The sequence below is a fragment of the Heterodontus francisci genome, chromosome 15 (assembly GCF_036365525.1).
Source record: "Heterodontus francisci isolate sHetFra1 chromosome 15, sHetFra1.hap1, whole genome shotgun sequence".
NCBI lineage: Eukaryota > Metazoa > Chordata > Chondrichthyes > Heterodontiformes > Heterodontidae > Heterodontus > Heterodontus francisci.
Window position 1 is genome coordinate 29816453 of NC_090385.1, and position 22170 is coordinate 29838622.

The window sequence follows — 22170 nt, forward strand, 5'->3', positions numbered from 1 at the left end:
ATTTTCCCAAGTGCTGTCTCCTTGCATTCAACAGCCCCTCCCTCCTAGATTGATCAGTTTGCATTGAGCTTCTGAATCCAAGTTGTTAATGCAAAGAAGAAATGGTACAGATTCCAACACTGATCCTTGGAGCATCCAATTCAGCACTTGTGCGTATCAATTCCAACTGCTCTAACAAGTACCTGCTGCTTCCCACGTTTGGAGGGAGCAAAGTCCAGATTTCCATGATCTTTTGTGTAGAAAATGTTTCCTGGTTTCACTCAAATGGGCTAGTTCTAATTTTAAGACTATGTTCCTTTCTTCTGGATTCCCCCACCAGAAGAAATAGATAGATACAGAGAAACTATTATTTTAAACACTGTTACGACCAGGTGAGAAAGGGGTCTAGGGGTTCCCTCTCAGCCTTTGCCTGGTTTAATGTAGGAGGTTTAAGCGACATCAGTGGGTCAGGAAGTTTGTGAGAAAGCGAGAGAGCGCCAGCCAGGAGAGGCTCAGTTGCAATCTGCAGTCTGTCTTCAAACTGTCCTGTGTGTAGTTCAAAAAGCCTGGGTCAGCAGGTTAGTCATGTGACCAGCTGGTTTAACCACTCCTGGATTTGTGGATTCTCCATCTTAGCAGACACTGGAATGCGAGCATTCTTACACCTTCAATGTTTGGTGATGAAACCCTATTTGGGTTAATTGGACCAGGGAGTAATTGCTTTGTCTCTCCAAGTACTGTCTTTTAGTATGCAAATGGTCTCCAGTCAAATATCTGGTGATGTCTTCAAACAACTCATCTCTTCACTCCAGCCACAGTTTAAAAATTAATGCTCATATGACAAAATTAATGTGCCTCATTCTTAGCCGGTGAGGGTCTTCATGACAACCAAAGATAACAGTTTGTAGATGATACAAAAATTGGACCTGTGGTTGAAGAAAGCTGTATAGACTGCATGAAGATGGAAAAGGTTATAAGAGACAGGATTTATAATCATCTTGAAAAGAATAAGTTCATTTGCGATAGTCAGCACGGTTTTGTGAAAGGTAGGTCGTGCCTCACAAACCTTATTGAGTTTTTCGAGAAGGTGACCAAACAGGTGGATGAGGGTAAAGCCGTGGATGTGGTGTATATGGATTTCAGTAAGGCGTTTGATAAGGTTCCCCACGGTAGGCTATTGCAGAAAATACGCAAGTATGGGGTTGAAGGTGATTTAGAGCTTTGGATCAGAAATTGGCTAGCTGAAAGAAGACAGAGGGTGGTGGTTGATGGCAAATGTTCATCCTGGAGTTTAGTTACTAGTGGTGTACCGCAAGGTTCTGTTTTGGGGCCACTGCTGTTTGTCATTTTTATAAACGACCTGGATGAGGGTGTAGAAGGGTGGGTTAGTAAATTTGCGGATGACACGAAGGTCGGTGGAGTTGTGGATAGTGTCGAAGGGTGTTGTAGGGTACAGAGGGACATAGATAGGCTGCAGAGCTGGGCTGAGAGATGGCAAATGGAGTTTAATGCGGAGAAGTGTGAGGTGATTCACTTTGGAAGGAGTAACAGCAATGCAGAGTACTGGGCTAATGGGAAGATTCTTGGTAGTGTAGATGAGCAGAGAGATCTTGGTATCCAGGTACATAAATCCCTGAAAGTTGCTACCCAGGTTAATAGGGCTGTTAAGAAGGCATATGGTGTGTTAGCCTTTATTAGTAGGGGGATCGAGTTTCAGAGCCACGGGGTCATGATGCAGCTGTACAAAACTCTGGTGAGGCCGCACCTGGAGTATTGCGTGCAGTTCTGGTCACCGCATTATAGGAAGGATGTCGAAGCTTTGGAAAGGGTGCAGAGGAGATTTACTAGGATGTTGCCTGGTATGGAAGGAAGGTCTTACGAGGAAAGGCTGAGGGACTTGGGGTTGTTTTCGTTAGAGAGAAGGAGGAGGAGAGGTGACTTAATAGAGACATACAAGATAATCAGAGGGTTAGATAGGGTGGATAGTGAGAGTCTTTTTCCTCGGATGAGGATGGCAAACACGAGGGGACATAGCTTTAAGTTGAGGGGTGAAAGATATAGGACAGATGTCAGAGGTAGTTTCTTTACGCAGAGAGTAGTAGGGGCGTGGAACGCCCTGCCTGCAACAGTAGTAGACTCGCCAACTTTAAGGGCATTTAAGTGGTCATTGGATAGACATATGGATGTAAATGGAATAGTGTAGGTCAGATGATCGGCGCAACATCGAGGGCCGAAGGGCCTGTACTGCGCTGTAATATTCTAATTCTAATTCTAATATCAATAGACTGGTCAGGTGGGCGGAACAATGGCAAATGGAGTTCAATCCGGAGAAGTGTGAGATAATGCATATGGGGAAGGCTAACAAGGATAGGGAATACACAATAAATGGTAGGATACTGAGAAGTGTAGAGGAACAGAGGGACCTTGGGTGTGCATGCCCACAGATCCCTGAAGGTGGCTGCACAGGTAGATAAGGTGTTCAAGGTAGCATGCGGATACCTGCCTTTATCAGCTGAGGCATAGAATATAAGAGCAGGGAGATTATGCCGCAACTGCATAAAGCACTGATTAGGACAACCGCACAACAGGAAATATGCGATTGCACTAGAGTGGGTAGACAATTACAGAATCTCAGAATGGTTACAGCCCATCGTGTCTGCGCCAGCTCTCCGAAAGAACAGTTTACCTAGTGCCACTCTCCAGCCTGCTCTCCATAGCCCTACACATTCTTCCTTTTCAGATAACAATCCAATTCCCTCTTTAATGCCTCATTGAACCTGCCCCCACCACACTCTCTCAGGCAGTGCATTTCAGATCCTAGCCACTTGCTGTGTGAAAGTTTTTCCTCATATCACTATTGCTTCTTTTGCCAATTACCTTAAATCTGTGCCCTGTGGTTCTCAATCCCTCCACCAATGGGAAGTTTGCCCCTATCTACCCTGTCCAGACTCATGATTTTGAATACCTCGATCAAACCTCCTATCAACCTTCTCTTCTTCAAAGAAAACAGTCCCAACTTCTCCAATCTATCCACATAACTAAAGTTTCTCATCCCTAGAAACATTCTCGTGAAATTTTTCTGCATTCTCTCCAATGCCTTCACATCCTTCCTAAATTATGGTGCCCAGAACTGGACATAATGAGGCCAAACTAATTGTTCTATACAAGGTTAACACAACTTCCTTGTTTTTGTACACTATTCCCTATTAATGAAGCCTAGGATGCTGTATGCTCTATTAACAACGCTCAACCTGTTCTGCCATCTTCAATGGTTTATGCGCAGATATACCCAAGTCGTCTGCTCCTGCAGCCCCTTTAGGACATAAGAACAGGAGTAAGCAATTCAGCCCCCCGAGCCTGCCCCACCATTCAATACGATCATGGCTGATCTCATCTCGGCCTCAACTCCACTTTCCTGCCTGTTCTCCATAACCCTTCAACCTATTACTAATTAAAAATCTCTTCAAATTTACTCAATGTCCCAGCATCCACCGCACCCTGGGGTAGTGAATTCCACAGACTCACGACCCTTTGAGAGAAGTAATTTCTCATCTGTTTTAAATCTGCTACCCCTTATCCTACAACGATGACCTCTCATTCTAGATTGCCTCACCAGAAGAAACATCCTCTCTACGTCTAGAGTATAAAAATTGGCAAGTCATGCTGCAGCTGTACAGAACTTTAGTTAGGCCACACTTAGAATATTGTGTGCAATTCTGGTCGCCACACTACCAGAAGGACGTGGAGGCTTTAGAGAGGGTACAGAAGAGGTTTACCAGGATGTTGCCTGGTCTGGAGAGCATTAGCTATGAGGAGAGGTTGGATAAACTCGGATTGTTTTCACTGGAACGACGGAGGTGGAGGGGCGACATGATAGAGGTTTACAAAGTTATGAGCAGCATGGACAGAGTGGATAGTCAGAAGCTTTTTCCCAGGGTGGAAGAGTCAGTTACTAGGGGACATAGGTTTAAGGTGAGAGGGGCAAAGTTTAGAGGGGATGTGCGAGGCAAGTTCTTTACACAGAGGGTGGTGAGTGCCTGGAACTTGCTGCCGGGAAAGGTGGTGGAAGCAGGTACGATAGCGACGTTTAAGAGGCATCTTGACAAATACATGAATAGGATGGGAATAGAGGGATATGGGCCCCGGAAGTGCAGAAGGTTTTAGTTTAGGCAGGCATCAAGATCGGCGCAGGCTTGGAGGGCCGAATGGCCTGTTCCTGTGCTGTACTGTTCTTTGTTCTTCTTTGTCAATCCCCTTAATCATCTTATATACCTCAATTAGATTGCCTCTCACTCTTCTAAACTCTAGAGAGTAAAGGCCTAAACTGCTCAATCTCTCTTCAGAAGACAAACCCCTCATCTCTGGAATCAATCTAGTGAACCTCCTCTGAACTGCCTCCAATGCAACTACATCCCTCCTCAAGTAAGGGGACCAAATCTGTACGCAATACTCCGGGTGCGGTCTCACTAATGTATTATACAGTTGCAGCAATACTTCCCTACTTTTATACTCTATTCTTTAGCAATAAATGCCAAAATTCCATTTGCCTTCCTTATTTCCTGCTGCACCTGCATACTAGTTTTCTGCGATTCAGGCACGAGGACACCCAGATCCCTCTGCACCGAAGCACTCTGAAGTTTCTCTCCATTTAGATAATAATTTGACTTTCTATTCTTCTGACCAAAATGGATAACCTCACACTTATCCATGTTAAACACCATCTGCCAAATTTTGGCCCATTCACCTAACCTATCCATATCCATTTGTAAATTTCTTATTTCTTTATTGCAACTCACTAGCCCTCCTACTTTCGTGTCATCTGCAAATTTAGAATTGCAGCCTTTATTTTATATTGTCTGTCCACGTTCTCCCTACCAAAATGAATCACTTCACACTTGTCTGCATTAAATTTCATCTGCCACTTGTCTGCCCATTCCATCAACCTATGTCCTTTTGACGTTCTACACTATCCTCCTCACAGTTCACGTTGTTTCCGAGTTTTGTATCATCCGCAAATTTTGAAATTGTGCCTTGTACACCAAGGTCATGAATATATATCAAGAACAGCAGGGGTTTTAACACTGACCCTTGGGGAACTCCACGACAGACCTTCCTCCAGTCCAGAGGAGATTTACAAGGATGTTGCCTGGACTGGAGAATTATAGTTATGAGCAAAGTTTGGATAGACTAGGGTTGTTTTCTTTGGAACAGAGGAGGCTGAGGAGAGACCTAATTGAAGTATATAAAATTGAGGGGTCCAGATACAAAGGCCTATTCCCTTTGGTTGAGGGGGTCACAACCAGGGGGCAAAGATTTAGGGTAGGAGGTTTAGAGAGGATTTGAGGGGAAATCTTTTCACCCAGAGACTGGTGGGGATCTGGAACTCAATGCCTGCAAGAGTGGTAGAGGCAGAAACCCTCATAACATTTAAAGACTTCGATATGCACTTGAAGTGCCATAACCCACAAGGCTACAGACCAAGAGGCAGAAAGTGGGATTAGGTTGGATGGCTTGTCAGCTCGCACAGACATGATGGGCTGAATGGCCTTCTTACACACTGAAAGTTTCTATAATTCTATTTTCTAATAACTCCTTAAAAAGGTGCAGCAGACTTGAAGTTGGCCTGAGGATCTTGGACTAGAAAGTAGTGTCCCTGGTCCAGCTTGTTCCGGACAATTGTAGATGATCAGCATAAACCAGGGATGATACCTGGAGCCTTTGATCTGTATGACACCTTCCAAAACTTTGCTAGTACTGAGAGTTGACTGATCAGATAGTAATTGGCCAGATTGGACTTGTCCTGCTTTTTGTGGACTGGACATACCTGGGCAATTTTCCACATTGCCAGGTAGATGCCAATGTTGTAGCTGTACTGGAACAGTTCAGCTAAGTGTGCGGCTAGTTCTGGAGCACAAGTTTCCAGTACTGCAGCCAAGTTGTTGTCAGAGTCCAAAGCCTTTGCTGCACACAGTGCCATCAGCTGTTTCTTGATATGACATGGAGTAAATCGACTTGCCTGAAGACTGGCATCTGTGATGCTGGGGACCTCAGGACAACAAGATGAGAAACAGCACAGTACTTCCTCAGCACTTCCCTGGAGTGTCAGCCGAGACTTTGAGCTCAGGTTTCTACAGTGAAGCTTAAACCCACAATCTAGCTGGAAATTAGAAAAACATAAAATTAAAATTTATATAGCTACCTTATAAATAATTAAGACAGGCAAGCAAAAGGGAAGTATGAAGCTGGTGAGTCTCCAGTTCTGTTTTATTTTTAAGCAGCAAGGTTTATTGTATTACCAAGGTTTAAATTAGTGCAGTAAGTGCTGGTGAGGAGAGGCATTAATTAAAAAGTTAATTAAGTAAAAAAAAATTAGTTATTTAAAACACAATAAGGATGACAGGGCAGGTGATGTGTTGCAGCTGCAGTATATAGGACTCCTGTGTGATCCACAGCAACCACATCTGCAGTAAGTGTCTACAGCTCGTGGAGCTTCGGGTTAGAGTTGATGAGCTACTGACATTGCGATGCATCAGGGAGGGGCAAAGTTACCTGTCCACTTTGTTCCAGAAGTCAGTCACATCCCATAGGATAGTCTCTTCTGATTTGGTCAATGGTCATGCACAGCAGGATGTGACTGCAAGTAAGGCAGGTAAGGGGATCGAAGTGGAAGAGCCTCAGCCTTTGCAATTGTCCAACAGGTTTGAGGTTCTTTCAGCTTGTATGGATGAGAGTGGGGACTGCAGGGTGGATGAGCAAAGTGACCAGGGTACAAGAAGCCATTCAAGCAGGGGGAGTAAATAGAAATGTAGTGGTAGTAGAGCACAGTATAGTCAGGGAGATAGGCACCATTCTCTACAGCCGAGAGTAAGAGTCCAAAAGACTGTGTTTCCTACTGGAAACATACCAAGGTTCGGGACATCTGCTCAGGGCTGGACAAGAACTTGCAGTGGGAGGGAGAGGATTCAGTTGTCGTGATCCACGTGAGTACCAACGACATAGATAGGACTAGGAAACAGGTTCTGCATAGGGAGTATGAGCAGTTAAAGGCTAATTAAAAAGCAGAAGCTCAAAGGTAATAATCTCTGGATTATTACCTGAGCCACAAATAAATTGAGTAGGGTAAATAAGATTAGAGTTAAATGCATGGCTCAAAGATTAGAGTAGGAGAAATGGGTTTCAATTGATGGGGCACTGGCACCAGTACTGGGGAAAGTTGGAGCTGTACAATTGGGACGGTCTTTACCTGAACTGTGCTGGGATCAGTGTGCTCGCGAGTCGTAGAACTAGGGTGGTAGAGAGAGCTTTAAAATAAACAGTGGGGGTGAGGGATCAAGTGAGAGAAGATATGATAAATTAAAGAGCAAGGACAAGGAAAGAAAGCAAGGTATAAATAAGGGAAATAATAATCAGAGCCTGGCAGGAAGGGACAGAATGTACAAAATTAAGAGCGTGCAAACAGCTAAGGCTAGAGGTTGCGTAAACAGTAAAAGACAGAACTAAAGGCTCTGTATTTGAGCATAGCATTTGTAACAAAACAAATAAATTGATAGCTCATATAGAAATAAATATGCATGATCTGATAGCCATTACAGAGACATAGCTACAAGATGACAAAGGCTGGAACCTGAATAGTCAAGGATATGTGACATTTCGGAAGGACAGGAAACTAGGAAAAAGTGGAGAGGTAGCTCTGTTAATTAAGGATGACATTAGTACAATAGAGGGAGGTGACCTTAGTTCTAAAAATCAAGACGTGGAATCAGTTTGGGTAGAGATAAGAAATAGCAAAGATAGGAAGTCAATTGTGGGAGTAGTTTATAGGCCCCCTAATGGTAACCACACTGTAGGACGTGGTATACAGGAAGAAATATTGGGGGCTAGTGAGAAAGGTACGGCGATAATCATGGGTGATTATAACCTTCAGATAGATTGCACAAATCAGATTCCAAAGGTAGCCTGGAAGATGAATTCATGGAGTGTTTTCAGGACAGTTTCTTACAGCAGCACATTCCAGAGCCAACCAGAGAGGAGGCTGCTCTAGATCTGGTAATGTGTAATGAGACAGGGTTAATTAATGACCTCATAGTAAAGGCGCCCCTAGGTAGCAGTGATCACAACATGATTGAATTTCACATTCAGGTTGAGAGTAAGAAGAGTGGATCTAAGACTAATATTTTTAAACTTAAATAAGGTCTGCACCGAGAGCTGCTGAGCCTGTTAAGTCCGGTGAGGAGTTTTAAGGGCTAATTTCCATCGAAAGTCTAGTTTTTTTCTTCAATTTAGCAGTTAACTAAAAATTACTCCTTAAATTAAGAGAAGTTAAGTTTTATTCCAGCCTTAAAACAGGGGTATGTATACAAGCTCTCTGGGAGCAGCTGCAGCTAGTTACTTAGGAGCTGGCTTAAACTGGTTTTCAGAAACTTGAATCAGTTGTTTTTTTCAGAAAGTATAAAAGCAGGGCTTCCTCAATGCTTCTTTGAGTGCACAGTGTAAAGAGGAAGTTTGGCGAGTGAGGGAGTTGCTCCTTTCTTTCTTTTTCTATCTTTTCTCAGCCTTCAGGAGCTGGGTCTTTCTTCGGTACGGGGGAAGAAGCCGATTGGTGAGTAACTGGTAAGTTATTCTAATTGTAATCAATAGTTTTTAAAGTTACGGTATGGCAGGTCAGCTCAGTCAAGTGGAATGTACATCCTGCGGTATGTGGGAAGTCATGGACGCACACGTGTCCTGGACAAACACATCTGCGTAGTGTCACTGGCTGCAGAAGCTTGAGCTCCACGTTTCAGATCTCGAGCGGCAGCTGGAGTCACTGTTTGCATCCATGAGGTGGAGGACTACATGGATAGGGCATTTAGGAAGGTGATCACACCGCAGGTTAGGAGCATGCAGGCAGAGAGGGAATGGGTGACTGCCAGGCAGTCTAAGAGAACCAGCAGGCACCGCACGAGTCCCCTGAGTCTATCTTGCTCGCTAACTGCTTTTCCATTTTGGATACTGGTGAGGGCGATGGTTCCTCAAGGGAGTGCAGCCAGAGCAAAGTTCATGGCACCACAGGTGGCTCAGTTGCACTGGAGGGGAGGAAGAAGAGTGGAAAAGCAATAGTGATAGGGGATTCAATAGTCAAGGGATCAGATAGACATTTCTGCGGCAATAAACATGACTCCAGGATGGTCTGTCGCCTCCCTGGTGCCAGGTTAAAGGATGTCATGTAGCAGCTGCAGGACATCCTTCTGGGTGAACAGCCATAGGTTGTGGTCCACACTGGTACCAATGAAAGAGGTAGGAAGAGGGATGAGGTCGAAAGCAATTTTAGGGAGTTAAGGAGGAAATTTAAAAAGCAGGATCGTAAGAGCAGTAATCTCAGGATTATTCCCAATGCCGCGTATAAGTGAGCATCGGAATAGGAGGATGGATCGATTGAACACATGGCTGGAAAATTGGTGTAGGAGGGAGGGCATCAGATTTCTGAGGCATTGGAACTGGTTCTGGGACAGATGAGACCTGTACAAGATGGGCGTGCTACACCTTAACAGGACCAGAACTAATATCTTCGCAGAGAGATTTACTAGTGCTGTTGGGAAGGATTTAAACGAGCTTGTCAGAGAGGATGGGAACCTAAGGGATAGCTCAAATTGGAAGGAAATATAGCTAGTAGTAGGAAGCAGAAAAGTAGCAAGTGACAGTAGAAGGCAGGCAAAACAAAGGTGAGCATCAACTCTGCTTAGAATGCAGAATAACGTCAAGACAAGGTTAAGGACACTCTACCTGAATGCACGCAGCATTCACAAGAAGATAGATGATTTCAAGACACAAATAGAGGTAAATGGGAATGATCTAATTGCCATTACAGAAACCCGGCTACAGGGTAACCAAGACTGGGGACTGAATATTCAAGGATATTCGACATTTAGGAAGGACAGGCAAAATGGAATAGGATGGCGGGACAAGCCCGAAGGGCTGAATGGCCACTCCTGTTCCTATCTTCCTATGTGGTATTGCACTGATAAGAAGGGATGGGATCAGTACATCAGCAAGGGAGAATCTCAGATCGGAAGAACAAAATGTGGAATCTGTTTAGGTAGAGCAAAGAAACAGCAAGGGGCAGAAAACATTGGTAGGAGTTGTTTATAGGCTATAAACATTAGTGGTAGTGTGGGGCATGGCATTAATCAGGAGGTTAGAGAAGCATGTAGCATGGATAATACAGTAATCATGGGTTACTTCAATCTACATTAAACAGGGTAAACCAAATGAGAACTAATGCTGTGGAGGATGAGTTTCTGGAGTGTTAGGGATGGTTTTCTGGAGCAGTATAGAGTCATAGAGTTATACTGCACAGAAACAGGTCCTTCGGCCCATCAAGCACCTAACTATTCTAGTCCTATCTTCCAGCACTTGGCCCGTAGCCTTGTATGCTATGGTGTTTCAAGTGCTCATCTAAATACTACTTAAATGCTGTGAGGGTTCCTGTCTCTACCACCACTTCAGGCAGTGTGTCCCAGATTGCAACCACACTCTGGGTGAAAATTTTTTTCCTCAAATCTCCTCTAAACCTCTTGCCCCTTACCTCAAATCTATGCCCCCTGGTTATTGACCCCTACGCTAAGGGAAAAAGTCTCTTCCTATCTAACCTATCAATGCCCCTCATAATTTTGTATACCTTAATCATGTCCCCCCCCTCATCCTTCTCTGCTCTAAGAAAAACAACTCTAGCCTTTTCAGTCTCTCTTCATAGCTGAAATGCTCCAGCCCAGGCAACATCCTGGTGAATCTCCTCTGTACCCTCTCCAGGGCAATCACATCCTTCCTATAGTGTGGTGCCCAGAACTGTACACAGTACTCCAGCTGTGACCTAACTAGCATTTTATACAGCTCCATCATAACCTCCCTGCTCTTATATTCTATGCCTCAGCTAATAAAGGCAAGTTTCCCATATGCCTTCCTAACCACCTTATTTACCTGTGTTGCTGCCTTCAGTGATCTATGGACAGGTACACCAAGGTCCCTCTGACCCTCTGTACTTCCTAGGATCCTAACATCCATTGTATATCCCCTTGCCTTGTTAGTCCTCCCAAAATGCATCACCTCACATTTCTCAGAATTAAATTCCATTTGCCACTGCTTTGCCCATCTTACCATCCCATCTATATCGTCCTGTAATCTAAGGAATTCATCCTCACTATTTACACCACCAATTTTCGTGTCATCTGTGAACTTACTTATCATACCTCCTACATTCATGTCTAAATCATTAACGTACACTACAAACAGCAAGGGTCCCAGTACGGATCCCTTTGGTACACCACTGGTCACAGGCTTCCACTCGCAAAAACAACCCTCGACCATCACCCTCCATTTCCTGCCACCAAGCCAATTTTGGATCACATGGGCTCTTACCTTCTGAACCAATCTCCCATGCGGGACCTTATCAAAAGCCTTACTGAAGTCCATACGGACTACATCACCTGCTTTACCCTCATCTACACATCTAGTCACCTCCTCGAAAAATTCAATCAAGTTAGTTAGACACGATCTCCCCCTGACAAAGCCATGCTGATTATCCCTGATTATTCCCTGCCTCTCCAAGTGGAGATTAATCCTGTCCCTTAGAATTTTTTCCAATAGTTTCCCAACCACTGATGTTAGACTCACCGGCCTGTAATTATCTGGTCTATCCCTGCTACCCTTCTTGAATAATGGTACCACATTTGCCATCCTCCAGTCCTCTGGCACCTCTCCCGTGGCCAGAGAGGATCTGAAAATTTGTGTCAGTGCCCCTGCTATCACCTCCCTTGCCTCACATAACAGCCTGGGATACATCTCATCTGGGCCTGGGTATTTATCCACTTTTAAGCCCACTAAAACAGCTAATACTTCCTCCCTTTCAATGTTAATATGTTCAAGTATAATCGCAAACTCCCTCCCTGATCTCGACACCTACATCATCGTTCTCCACAGTGAAAACAGATGAAAAGTAATCATTTAAAACCTCACCTATGTCCTCTGGCTCCACACACAGATTGCCACTTTGGTCCCTAAAGGGCCCTACTCTTTCCCTGGTTATCCTCTTGCCCTGGATATACTTATAAAATGCCTTGGGATTTTCCTTTATATTGACCACCAATGTTTTTTCATATCCCCACTTTACTCTCCTAATTATTTTTTTAAGTAGCCCCCCTACACTTTCTATACTCCTCTAATGCCTCTGCTGTTTTCAGCGCTCCGAATCTGCCATAAGCCTCCTTTTTTTTTCTGATCCAAATTCTCTATCCCTTGACATCCAGCATTCCCTGGACATGTTGGTCCTACCCTTCACCTTAAAGGGTACATGTTGGCTCTGAGCTCTCACTATTTCCTCTTTGAATGTCTCCCACTGGCCTGGAGACTTTCCTACAAGTAGCTGTTCCCAGTCCACTTTGGCCAGATCTTGTTTTATCAAATTGAAATCGGCCTTCCCCCAATTCAGTACCTTTATTTCTGGCCCGTCTTTGTCCTTTTCCATAACTACCTTAAATCTTAGAGTTATGGTCACTATCCCGGATATGCTCTCCCACTGATACCACTGTCCAGCTTCATTCCCTAGGATTAGGTCCAGTACTGCCCCTTCTCTTGTAGGACTTTCTACGTACTGGCTCAAAAAGCTCTCCTGTATGCATTTTAAGAATTCCTCCCCCTTTAAGCCTTTTGCACTAAGACTATTCCAGTTGATATTAGGTAAGTTGAAATCCCCTACTATTATTACCCAATTATTTTTACACTTCTGAGATTTGCCTACATATCTGTTTCTCTATCTCTCCCAGACTATTTGGAAGCCTAGAGAACACGCCCAGCCAAGTGATTGCCCCCCCTTTTTTTTTTTTAAGTTCTACCCATATGGCCTCATTTGAGGAAACTTCTAAGATATCATCCCTCCTTACTGCAGCAATTGACTCCTTGATCAAAGTGCAATACCACCTTCTCTTTTATCCCCTCCCCTAACACGCTTGAAGATTATATACCCTGGAATATTGAGTTGCCAGTCCTGCCCCTCCCTCAGCCATGTCGCTGTGATAGCAATAATATCATAATCATCGCCGTCAATTCACCTGCCTTACCATTAAGACTCCTTGTATTAAAATAGATGCAATCCAGCCTTGCATTTTTCACTTGTGCCTTAACAGGTCCATATTTGCTCTGCCTTCCAGACTGACTCAGTTTCTCTTCCATATTTGACTGTGCCTCACCCCCTACTGTACCTCCACTCTATATCTCATCCCCCCCACCCCCACCCCCACAGCACGAGCAAACCTCCCAGCAATGATGTTGGTCCCGTTCCGGTTCAGATGCAACCCGTCCAACTTGTACAGGTCCCACCTTTGCCAGAAACAGACCCAGTGATCCAGGAACCTAAAGCCCTCCCTCCTGCACCATCTCCTCAGCCACGCATTCATCTGTTCTATCCTCCTATTGCTATACTCACTAGCACATGACACAGGGCGTACTCCAGAGATTACAACCTTTGAGGTCCTGCTTTTTAATCTTCTACCTAACTCCCTAAATTCTTGTTGCAGGACCTCATCCCTCTTTCCACCTATGTCATTGGTACCAATGTGTATCACGACCTCTGACTGTTCACCCTCCCCCTTCAGAATGTCCTGCAGCCGCTCTGAGACATCCTTGACCCTAGTACCAGGGAGGCAACATACCATCCTGGAGTCTCGTTTGCAGCCACAGAAATGCCTATCTGCACCCCTTACGATAGAATCCCTTACCACTATAGCTCTTCCACCCCTTTTCCTCCCCTGCTGTGCAGCAGAGCCCTCCATGGTGCCACAAACTTGGCTGTTGCTGCTTTCCCCTGGGAGGTCATTCCCCCCCTGCACCCAACAGTATCCAAAGCGGTATATCTGTTTGAGAGGGGGATGGCTACAGGGGACTCCTGCACTACCTGCCTGCGCCTACTACTCCGTCTGGTGGTCACCCATCACTTTTCTGCCTGTGCAGCCATTACCTGCGGTGTGACCACCTCACTAAACGTGCTATCCATGATGTCCTCAGCATCGCAGATGCTCCACAGTGAATCCACCCGCAGTTCCAACTCTGTAATGCGGGTAGCCAGTAGCTGCAGATGGATACACTTCCTGCACACATGGTCGTCAGGGACACTGGCAGTGTCCCTGATTTCCCACATAGCACAGGAGGAGCATATCACGGGGCTGAGCTCTCCTGTCATGACTTACCCTTAGATTAATTAGTTACTCCCTTAATTAAAAAATACTAATTACACTAGGGGCCTTGTTCTACCCACTACAATCTAAAGTCCTTAATAAGTTACACTGAATTAAAAAAAACACTTTAGTGGTACTCACCTTATCATCAGAGGTTTTTTTTCAACTAAAAAAAATTTCCCCTTTTTTTTTAAGCTATTTAAATGCACTAACATCACTCATATTTCCCGTGATGTCACTAAGTTTTTTTCCCCCCAAGTCTCAGCACACGTCGAGAGGGAGAGCAGCTCCGCCAGCCGCCGCCACTCCTGTCTTCAGGTAAGTCTGTTGAGGACCCGACTAGAGAACAGGCTATTTCAGATCTCATGCCATGTAATGAGAAAGGATTAATTAATACTCTTGTAAAAGAACCTTTAGGGATGAGTGACCATAATGTGATATTGTAAAATTCTATGTTTGAAAGTGAGGTAGTTCAATCTGAAGCCAGGGTGTTAAATTTGAACAAAGGAAATTATGAAGGTATGAGGGGAAAATTGGCTGAGGTGAATTGGGAAAATAAATTTTAAAAGTTATGATACTACATAGGCAATGGATAGTCTTAAGAATTATTACATAGTTTACAGCAACTATACATTCCTTCAGGGTACAAAAACCCCAAATGAAAAGGCAGTCAACTGTGGATAACAAAGGAAGTTAAGGATTGTAGAAGATTAAATGAAAAGGCCTATAAAGTTGCCAGAAATAGTTGTAAACCCGAGCATTGGGAGGATTTTAGAATACAGCAAAGGAGGACCAAGAAACTGATAAAGGGAGAATAGAATATGAATGTAAACTAGCAAAACAACAAACGGACTGTAAAAGCTTCTATAGGTACTTTAAAAAAGAAACATTTGGCTAAGACACATGTGGGTCCATTACAGGCAGAGTCAGGAGAACTTATGATGGGGAATAGAGAAATGGCAGAGAAGCTAAATGATTACTTTGTGTTTCTCTTCACTGAGGAAGATACAAGAAATTTCCAAGAATTAGAGATCCAAGGGACTAGGGAGAATGAGGAATTGAAGGAAATTAGTATTTGCAAGAAGGTTTTATTGGAGAAATTAATGTGGCTGAAGGTTGGTAAGTCCCCAGGACCTGATATTCTACATCCCAGAGTGTTGAGAGGTAGCTATGACAATAGTGGCTGTATTAGTGATCATCTTCCAAAATTCTATAGATTCAGGAATGGTTCCTGCAGATTGGAAGGTAGCAAATGTCACCCCACTATTTAAGAAGGGAGGGAGAGAGAAAACAGAGAACTACAGACTTGTTAGTCTTACATCAGTAGTAGGAGCAATGCTAGAATCTATTCTAGAGGAGAAATTTCTTTACTCAGAGGGTTGTGAATCTTTGGAATTCTCTACCCGAGAGGGCTGTGGAAGCTCAGTCATTGAGTATATTTAAAGCAGAGATTGACAGATGTGATAAATGGACACTTGGATAATAATCTGATTGATAAATCCATGTTGACTATGCCCAATAAAAAAATCATGTTTGACAAACCTGTTGGAGTTTTTTTTGAGGGTGTTATTAATGGAATTGATAAAGGGGAGTCGATGGACGTAGTATACAGATTTTCAAAAGGCTTTTGATAAAGTCCCTAACAGGAGGTTGGTTAGCAAAACTGAAGCACATGGAACAGGAGGTAATATACTGGCACGGATTAAGAATTGGTTAACAGGAAGAAAATAGTAGGAATAAACACATCATTCTCGCGTTGGCAGGCTGTGACTAGTGGGGTACCACAAGGATCAGTACTTGGGACCCCAGCTGTTCACAATATATATCAATGATTTGGATATGGGGACCAAATGCAGCACTTCCAAGTTCGCGGATGACATAAAACTAGGTGGGAATGTGCGTGGTGAAGAAGATGCAAAGCAGCTTCAAGGGGATTTGGACCGACTTAGTGAGTGGGCAAAAACATGGGAGATGGAATATAATGTGGAAAAATGTGAGATTATCCACTTTGGTTGGAGGATCAGATGCGTAGAGTATTTCTTGAATGGTAAGAGATTAAAAAGTGTAGATGTACAAAGGGACCTGGGTATCCTCGTCAATAAGTCACTGAAAGCTAATATGCAGGTGCAGCAAGCAATTCAAAAGGCTAATGGTAATGTGGCCTTTTTCCACAAGAGGATTTGAATACAGGGGTAGTGACATCTTTCTTCTTTTGTATAGAACTTGGGTTAGACCACACCTGGAGTACTGTGTGCAGTTTTGGTCCCCTTATCTTAGGAAGGATATTATTCCCATAGAGGGAGTGCAACGAAAGTACACCAGACTTGATCCCGGGATGGCGGGACTGTCCTATAAAGAAAGATTGGGGAAACTGGGCCTGTATTCTCTAGAGACTCGGAGAATGAGAAGTGATCTCATTGAAATCTACAAAATACTTAAAGGGATAGACAGGGTAGATGCAGGTAAGATGTTTCTCCTGGTTGAGGAGATAGAACCAGGGGACACAATTTCAAAATAAGGGGGAAGCCACTTAGGACGGAGATGAGGAGAAATTTCTTTACTCAGAGGGTTGTGAATCTTTGGAATTCTCTACCCGAGAGGGCTGTGGAAGCTCAGTCATTGAGTATATTTAAAGCAGAGATTGACAGATTTCTAAATACCAATAACAAAGGGTTATGGGGATAGTGTGGGTGAAAAAGGCATTGAAGTGGATCATCAGCAACGATTGTACTGAATGGTGGGACAGACTCGACGGGCTGAATGGCCTGCTCCTATGTTCCTATAAGGGTAATTATGAGGCTTTGAAGACAGAGCTGGCTAAAGTAAACTGTGAAATTAAGTTAAGGGATGTCCGTAGAGATGCAGTGGCAGACAGTTAAGGAGATATTTCAAAACACTCAGTAAAGATACATTCTAGTGAGAAAGGAGGACTCTAGGGGAAGGACGCACCATCTGTGGCTAACTAAGGAAGTTAGAAATAGTATCAAATTGAAAGAAAAAGTGTACAATTCAGTGAAGAGTAGTGGCAGGTCAGAAGATTGGACAGATTAAAAAAAAAAGCAGCAAAGAATGACTAAAAGAATAATGAGAGAATGCTAGCTAGAAACATAAAAACAGATAGAAGTTTCTACAGGTATTTCAAAAAGAAAAGAATGAGTGACTGTTGGTCCTCTAGAGAGTGGAACTGGGGAGTTTAGAAGGAAATGGCGGAAGAATTGAACAGATATTTTGCATCTGTCTTCGCTGTAGAGGATACAAATAACATCCCAGAAATAATTGTGACTCAAGAGTTGTAAGAGAGGGAGGAAATTAAAACAATTACCATCACCAGGGGAAGGGTACTGAGAAAATTATTAAAAATAAAACCGGACAAGTCCCCAGCTCCTGATGGCCTTCATCCTAGGGACTTAAAAGAAGTGGTTGCTGAGACAGTGGATGCCTTGGTTTTAATTGTCCAAAATTCCCCAGATTCTGGAAAGGTCCCATCAGACTGGAAAGTAGCGAATGCAACTCCACTATTCAAGAAAGGAGGAAGCAGAAAACAGCAAACTACAGGCTAGTTAGTTTAACTTCTGTCTTAGGGAAAATGCTGGAATCTATTAAGGTTATAGCAGGTTATTTTAGATAATTTCAATGCAATCAGGCAGAGTCAGCACAACAGGAAAAAAATTGCATAAGTCATTGAACAGAAGGAAAGTTACTTAATTTAAATACATGTTAAAAAATTAGTTTTATGAAAAGTTGCGTGATTCTTCAAATTATTTTCTTCTATTTGACTTGTTCCAATCAGCAGCAAAATAGTCTTGGAACATTATTTGGCATGGGCCAGATAGCAAAAGCCTCAACCAGGTGTCATCCATAGCTTAGTTGATACACATTCATCGCTCAATTAGAACGTTACATACAAACTAGGAGCAGGAGTAGGCCATTCGACCCTTCAAGCCTGCCCTGCCATTCTATAAGATCATGGCAGATCTGTTTGTGGACTCAAATCCACTTTCCTAGAAGCCCAAAGCAATGCTTTAGACACATCTGTAATCGTCTTTGGTTTTCATTGAACCAAATTTAAAAGCAGCAGATAAGTTCTGCAATCTGGAACCCTGCCAACACTGCTAATAGACCCAATAGGTACATGGAGAAGCAGATGTTTTGAGCAATATAGATTGTATTGATATTAAGCCTGAAAGAATATTAATTCTCAGGTTGTCAGCAGGTCTCTGGCAATGATCATCTCCCAGGGATGGTGGTTTCAATAACTTTTTAGCTCACTGAATCAAACACTATATTAATAAAACTGCTCAAAATGTCAGGAATGGCTTTATTAGTGCAATATCAATCTAAATCTGAAACAAAATGAAAATGATTTTAATTAATAAAAATGCTGGAACACTATTTTCTGCCCAAACTGTCTCTGTTCCACTTTTGACTTAGAATCAAGAAGTCAAATTCAATCTAATCTTTACATTTCTCTGCTCTAAAATTACATTTTGGATTCTCATAATTCGACCTCAACCCATCATCCATTTTCATGGTGGGAGAAAGAGAATTGATTCGCTAAACACAGGCATTTTTAACCATTTAGAAGACTGAAGAGCAAAGACAGATTTAATCGGGTCAATCTATGACAATATTTTAGCAATTCAGAACATAAAGAGACTGTTGGTGCACAAGTAAACTCAAACCAGAAGGGAACCAGTATCTTCAGTTGACCAAAGACCTCCATGATGCATTAAGATCTAGAGGAATATTTTGTAATAAGGATACAATATTCTCTACATTTAAAAAAAAGACCTGCGCAGGGGATGTTGTGTGGCTGATTGTATTTCATAGGGTAAAGCTAGTTCTAAAAAAAACAGACTTAGGCCATTCTCATCTCCAATATCGATAGCCAGCAGGTTACCTGACTGGGCTCAAATATCTGCAGCATGGGCAGAGTTTCCTACATTACAACAGCAACTGCACTTAAAGTACTTAATTGGCTGTAAAGAGCTTTGAGACATCCAGAGGTCATGAAAAATGCTATATAAATGCAAGTCTTTTTTTCCAGAGGAATTAGGAAGACCCAGAAATTATTCCAACTGAAATTTTAAAAATCGATCTTCCCAATGTATACTAAGGCTGGTTTTCCTAGTCCTTGGATAAATACCCAGGATTACCAAATCTAGTCACATTAATTCTGGTTTCACCATCACTTGCCACAGAAGCAGACGCATTCCGATTTGTCTGGGAAAAAAAAACAGCCTGATGTAATATTTAGCCTTCCAGCTAGGGCCGCTCCCTTGCCGACTCATTTGACTTTCAATTCTACAAAGACAGGTGATTTTATTTATCTGCCCAAGTTGTGAAGGTATTTCTGTATTTCCACAACACCCTGCAATGCATGCCTTTGAAAGGTCAAGCAAAAAGCCTGAGAATTCGTAAGAATAACTTCTAGTGTTGACAGTTTATATTATACACAACAGCATCAGACAGAGGTTTTTGTGTGCCTTGGCTCCTGGTGCTGGCACCAGTGGCAACACAGAAATAACTACATGTTCACAACCTGCTGCATACATAGAAGAAAGAAGTTACTTCTGGCAGGTAGGCCCCCTGCCCTGTTGGCTGGGAAAATGCATTACAAAACAAATCATATTGCTGGCCTATATGTGAAAGCTGAACAATTTACGCAGTTCATTTCCATTCAGACAACAATGGCAGCAATACATAGAGGTTTCAGATTATATAAATACTGAGAACAAGCTTTGAGCAGTTTGTCACCAGAATTCCCTGAAGAATTCCTAACTGGCACTTCACTGAATTACTGTATGAAAATAGATGACCCAACAAAACTTGCCCATGAAGGTTAGTTGGTAAGTTTCCAGATATTCCAGTTTATACAGTTACAACCGCAGCATTACTTGTTTTTAATTTTGTTTTAGGATGTAGTCAATGCTGACCAGGCCAACATTTATCACCCATTCCTAGTTGTTCTGAAAAGGTGTCAGTGGCCCTTCTCCTTGAACCTTGTAGCAGTCTGATACAAGTAAGTGGCTTGTTAGGCCATGTCAAGAGCAGTTAAGGGTTGTACATAGGGAGTCACACATAGGCCATACCGAGTAAAAGCAACAGGATTCCTTTCCACAAGGAATTTGTGAACCAGTTGGGTTTTTATGGCAATCTGACAGTTTCGTGGTCACTTTTACTGATGGCAGTATTTTATTTCCAGACTTTAAAAAAAAACTGAATTCAAATCCTCAAACTGTCATGGTAGGATTTCAGCCCACAGTCTTTAGATTAGTAGTCCAGGCCGCATGATTACTCATCCAGTAAAATAACCACTACACTCCTGTACTCACCAATGCCATTGACTTTCACTGTGATCACTCATCAGACATCCTTATGGCTCACACTGTGGTAATAACATGCTTAATCTGCAAGCTGAGATGGAGTTGTCTACTCTTACTCACTAGTATACCCCTGGTCGAATGTCACAATGTAGTCATACAGTCCACCTGTCACACACCTAAGTATAGTGCAAGAAAACTGGGTAATCATAATACACACAGGTCAGCAGTGAGCAGAATGGATACATATACTGATGGGAAAGCCCAGAAAAGTTGGAAAGCCTGAATATTTCTTAAAAACAAAACATTTTTGAGACTGCATTCAACGTGGATACACTTTTGCAGGGTTCAAGTCATTTGTTTCATGAGTGATTGTATTTGAATGTATCTAGTGGATTAAATCTTATAATCACACTTGATTATTCAAAAATGGTTTAGCTTCCCCATACACGAGTTCTGCAAAAAAAAGTGAAATTATATAATGCAATGAGTCATAACATTTCAGGATGATGTAGAGCTGAAATCAAGCACCTCTTTTCCCACATGAATGAGGAAAGAAACTGAGTTGAGTCACTGCAGGCCACTCTCATAGCCCAATTACAAAGTGGCATCAACAATAACCTATGACCAGATTGACTGTCACTCACTCACTCTCAAAAGGAGGATCAAGCAAGAAGCAGAACATCTATCCCTCCTTTCCATTGAAAGAAGAGCACAAAGCCACAACTGGTGCTGATACCTCCAAACTCAAATAACTGAGTGCTCAACATTGGTCCAAATAGCTGTAACAAAATGCATTGAGCTGGAGGATAGTATCCAATAGTCAGTGTTAAAAGCATTTCATATGGAGCCCTCCAATGCTTCAAGTGGGCCAATAAGGAAGGCCTCAGTGTAAAATGGAGTCATACAGACCAAAAAGATCTTTGGTGCAATACCATTTATTTTATTTTATTTTCATTGTGTTCTGAGTCAGCTGATATCAGTCAGGCATAGTGGTCGGGTGCTAAATTGGCCTCAGCATCTTTGGACCAACAAGGAGGAAAGCAAAAACAAAAATAAAACAGCCAGTGTTCCTGTTTTACTGTCAGAAAGTAGTTTATATCAAAATAAGGGAAGGACAAGATCGGTGATGTCACTCTACCACAGTCACACTTCTTTATGCATTAACAACAACCAATTGGATAAAAAGTACCAGAGTGCATTTACAGAACCGTATCTATGTTAGCATGGGTCGGTGCCTGTAGAACAGGAGAGGTAAAAATAGAAAATAGAAAAAAAAAATGGCCAGTGCTTTTTTCAGTGTTGTGCACTTCTCAGATTCCCTTGCAGAGTCTGAAACTGATGTACTACCATCTTATAGTTCTAGCAAATAAGAATGGGGCCAAGTACTCTGATTATCACACATTCACATGAATCCTCTCTTACCTAAAAGGGCATCGTCCAATTCAACAAGCCTTTGTCCATCTACAGCATTTTCTGAAAACAGAATATCAAAATGATTAAGACTGTTTCACAATCCAAACCCTTTTCAAAAAGAGAAAAATGCTTCTTAAAATTTCAGCCTGTTTTTCTCTAATTACTTTTTTTTTAAATAATACTTTTCAGACAGTAAGTGCTGATCACATTACAGGTCTACTGCTGCAAGACGTGACAGAGCCTGGTAC

The 22170-nt window shown here is 42.7% G+C and overlaps 1 protein-coding gene across 1 annotated transcript in view; it reads right to left on the reverse strand.

The window, feature by feature from the left end:
- Positions 1–22170, reverse strand: part of amot (angiomotin) — a 133023-nt gene that overhangs the window by 100232 nt on the left and 10621 nt on the right. The window contains exon 2 of the mRNA XM_068047318.1: positions 21932–21982. The gene's annotated coding sequence lies outside the window, so the exon portion shown is untranslated. The remainder of the gene's footprint in view (positions 1–21931; positions 21983–22170) is intronic.